The sequence below is a fragment of the Trichosurus vulpecula genome, chromosome 1 (genome assembly GCF_011100635.1).
Source record: "Trichosurus vulpecula isolate mTriVul1 chromosome 1, mTriVul1.pri, whole genome shotgun sequence".
Lineage (NCBI taxonomy): Eukaryota > Metazoa > Chordata > Mammalia > Diprotodontia > Phalangeridae > Trichosurus > Trichosurus vulpecula.
The window spans coordinates 23726271-23731025 of NC_050573.1; positions in this window are offsets into that span (position 1 = coordinate 23726271).

Here is a 4755-nt window from a genome sequence, read left to right on the forward strand (position 1 = left end):
CCTCTGGCCTAGAGCCACACTGGGAAAGTGACAGCTATTTTCAGTTTTTCAGTCCCTTCTCCCAAGTGGGGGAGCAGTGGGAAGGAGGAGAGACAGGCAAGTACAGCCCAAGCTGGAAAAGCTGGGGTGGCCTGGGCAGGAAGAGCCAGATGATGGCCCTAAGGGTTGGTCGGCCTGGGCCTCCCCTATCCCCACCCCCTAGCATGATAGCATCACCTGCTTGTATAGTAAGGGAGTGTGGAGAAAGCAGTACAGGAAAGCTCTGTGTGTGTGTGTGTGTGTGTGTGTGTGTGTGTGTGTGTGTGTTTGTGTAATCTCTGTATCTGGGAAAGACGTGACAGACGGAGCCAAGAGCTAGGAGCAAATGGAGCAGAGATCCAGGCAGAAAACAGCAGGGGGGAAAAGACCAGGATTGGAGTGGCAGGGGTGGACTGTGGCATTCTGGGAGGGCTGAGAGGACAACTGTCCTCTTTGCTGAGGCCAGGGCACATAGATCCAGATATGCCAGTTTCCGCCTCAGTGAGCTGGAGGCCAAGGGGAAACTCTCAGAGCCCCTAGCAATGGCAGATGGAGGGTTTAATTTTAACCAGATTTTTTTTTTGCATGTTCGATTGGGGCTTTACATGGAATTTGTTTATAGGATTAGAGGTGCTGCAGTCCTGGACTCCTGACAATATGGCAATGAAGCAGAATAATGAAGGACGTAAGACATATTTGGAACTGTCCAAAAAAACACTGCCTCACCTCCTTGGCCCTGAGTGGCATCTCTGCTTCTAAATGCCTTTGACCTTCACTGTCCTAGAATCATAGATTTGGAGTTGGAAAAGACCTTATGTTGATCCGTGGAAACCGAGGCCCAAAGGATGAGATTATTTGCCCAGGGTCATACAGGTAATTAATGTCTGAGGCATAATGTGAATCCATGTTTTCATGGTTCTAAGTCCCCAGCTCCATCCACTACACCACACAGAAGATAGAGTGCCGGGCCTGGAGTCAGGAAAAACTGAGTTCAAATCCAGCCTCAGAGGCAAGCTGTGTGACCCTGGGCAAGTCACTTCACCCTGTTTGCCTCGGTTTCTTCATCTGTAAAATAAGCTGGAGAAGGAAATGGCGAACCACTCCTAGACCTTTGCCCAGAAAACACCGAATGGGGTCAGGAAGAGTCAGACATAACTGAAATGGCTGAACAACAATTAACTCATCACCAGACACAAATCAGCCACTTCCTTTTACAGTGAATTATTTTTACACGGGCCCTCTTTCATTTACTATCTCCATTAGACACTTAGCCTCTCTGAAACTCAGTTTCCTCCTTTGTAAAATAAAAAGGTTGGACAAGATGACCTCTGAAGTTCCTTCTAGCTCTAGAGCCAGAGCCCAGAAACTAGATTAGAACCTTATTTTACACAGGTCTTTGTTTAATCCTCATAGTACCCACCTAGAGCCAGAAGGGACCCTCAGAATTGCCCCTTCAGTAGAATGGAGGTTCTTTTGAGGCCAAGGACAGTTTTTTCCTTTTGCCTTTGAATCCCCCAGTGATTGTGCAAAATTATGAACATAAGTGAGCCCTTAAAAATGTTTGCTGGATTGGATGGGATCTAGTCCAATTGGTTCCTCATTTTGCAGGTGAGGAAACCAAGGCACAGAGGAGTTTTCCCAAAGATCCTGCTCTCAATTGACAGGGGATCTGTATTCGACTCCTGCCTTGGATTACAATCTCCCTGAATCCCACAGGCACCACCCTGGTACAGGTCCTCTTCACCTGTCACCTATACTATTGTAGCAGCCTTCTAACGGGTCTCCCTGCCTCCAGTCTCCACTCATCTTCCATTCAGCTGAAGAAGTGATTTTCCTAAAGCTCTGATCATGTCACCTTCCCACCCCTTCAATGAATTCCAGTAGCTCCTGAAAATATACAGGAACAAATAGAAAACCCTCCTCTGTTTGGCTTATTAATCCCTTCACATCCCTCCAATCCCTCCAATATCTCTTGGCAGAAAAGCCCAAACGGGGTCACGAAGAGTTGGACATGACTGAAACGACTAAACAACCAACAGCCTGGTCACTTCTTACCTTTCCAGTCTTCTTCCAGTTTGCCCCCTAATTCAGCTCCCCTGCTCTACTGGCTGTTCTTCAGACAGGGCACTCCTCTATCTCCCCAGCTTTGCACTATCCCCAATGCCTGATGTTCCCCCTCCTCCCTCTACCTCCTAACTTCCCTGGATTCCTTCAAGACCCAGCTCAAATCCCACCTTCTGCAGAAGCATTTGTTTTGGTTGTCTCCCTCTCCAACCCACCAAGTCCTCCTCTTTGAGGTTCCCTTTCCTTTAGGGGTGTAGCGGGTGTTCAGGGAGGACTAGCACCTCTGGTCTGAGGACTTGCTGAGTCCCTTTCAGGGCTGCTCATCCACTCTGGCAGCGACCTAATTCACCCAACTCTCACCTGTGGCTCCAAGAAGCTGTAGCATGCACAGTGGCCATGCCCCCGTAAACTGTTTTGGTAAACTTTTTTGGCAGATGGGCTAAACCAGGTTGAAGGCAACCAACAGTGCTCAAACCCATCAGTAAGTTAGGGGGCTGTCTACACCAAGCACATGAAGACTTTCCCTAATGGAACAGGCAGATGAAAACAATTTATTCCAATGGCCATGAAGGCGGCTGAAGCAGGCTTGGGGGAGATTGCTTAGAGCTTGGTCAGACATTGAAGATGCTAAGGTCATTCACTGCATTCAGGACCATCGACAGTTGTCCTGACTTTCATCCTGCCATTGGATTTTGTTGACTCTGGTAGAATGAGGCTCACAGCTTTGTGCAACTCTGCCTCCATTTAATTCAATTCAGTCAAAAGTCAAGACATCACCTCATTATGTCACTGGCCCTCTTTGAAAAAGAAGGACAAACAATATCCCCATAGTATAGCACAGTGTCTGGCACATAGCAGAAGCTTGCTAAATGTTTGATGGCTGACTATACTAAGCACAAGGGATACAAGGAAAGGCAAAATCACTACTCCCATCCTTGAGGAGGGAGAAAACATGAAAATAACTATGTATATATGAGATATAGAACATATAAATCTAAAGTGATCTCAAAAAGGAGGTTAGGAAGAGAGACAACGAAAGGCTTCTTATCGAAGGGGAGATTTGAGCTGAGTCTTGAAGGATACTAGGAAAGCTAGGAGTCAGGCATGAGGCACAGCCAGTGCAAATGCAAGGAGGCAGGAGATAGGATGTCCTCGGGGAAGAATGCCAAACAGTTGGGATCCTAGATTTGCAGACACGACGGGAAAGGTGGGAAGGACTGAGGCTGTGAAGGGCTTTAAATGCCAAACAGGACATTATTTTTGATCCTGGAGATAATAGGGAGCCACTGGAGTTTATTGATTTGAGAAGGAGAAATGGTCCCATGTACTGTATGACAATCACTTTTGGCAGCTGAAGGGAGGATGGGTGGCAATGGGGAGAGACAATGTAAGAAGACAAATTAGAAAGTAATTGAAATAGCTAGGCGAGAGGTGAGGAGGACCTGGATTAGGGTGATAGCGACAGAGAGAATGGGGTGTATACAGGAAATGTCGCACAGGGAAAAACATGTCAGCAATGATGTGGAGAAAGAAATTACTAGATTCGGCAACTGATTGAATATTTGGGGTGATGGAGAGAGAGGAGTCAAGAACATATCACAGCCGGATTCCAAGCCTTCTCACCCTGAAATATCCCTCCGCCATACTGCCCACCCCCTTCCTTCTCTCATTGGTGAGTTCCTCCAGGTGGTTCCATTTGAGGGAGGGGCCCAGGCTGGCCACCCTTCATTCTCCCCTCAGCTGTGGTTCCGACTTTGAGCTTCAACACCATACCCCACCCACCCCCTCCCCCTTTTCAAACCTCTGGTAAGGGAGTGATGTAGGTAATGATCCAAATAAAGGAGTCAGAGAAGCAGTGGGACAGGTAAGGGAACCAGGTATCAAGTAGACCTAGAGAGGAGAGAGAACCTAGGGAGAAGAAGATGGCCCACAGCATCGAAGGATACCACGGGAATTAAGAGGAATGAGGACTGAATTTAATAATAGCATTTATTTCTATATTTGCCTCCATTTCTTCATCTGTAAAGTGGGGATAATAATAGCACTTACTTCCTAAGGATCAAATAAGATAATGATTGTAAAGCACTTAGCGTAATGCCTAGAGCATATAATAAAGTGCTATGTAAATGTTTGAGCAGCTGGGTTGCACAGTGGATAGAGCGTCTGGCCTAGAGTCAGAAAGAGTCATCCTCCTGAGCTCAAATCTGGCCTCAAACATTTACTAGCTGTGTGACGCTGGGCAAGTCACTTCACCCTATTTGCCTCAGTTTCCTCATCTGTCAAATGAGCTGGAGAAGGAAATGGTAAACCATTGCAGGATCTTTGCCAAGAAAACCTCAAATGGGGTCACGAAGAGTTGGACACAATTGAAATGACTCAACAAAAAAAAAAAGTTAAGAATTATTTTTTTAAGAAAAAACCGCTTATAGAAAATTGTAAATGTTGGAGAGAATGTGAGAAAATTGGGATACTAATGCACCGTTAGTGGAGTTGTGAACTAATTCAACCATTCTGGAGAGCAATTTGGAACTATGCCCAAAGGGCTATGAAATTGTGTATCCCCTTTGATCCAGAAATACCACTACTCATTCTGTATCTCAAAGATACCAAAAAAGGGAGGGGAGAGGACCTAGTTGTACAGAATCATTTATAGCAGCCCTTTTCATGATGGCA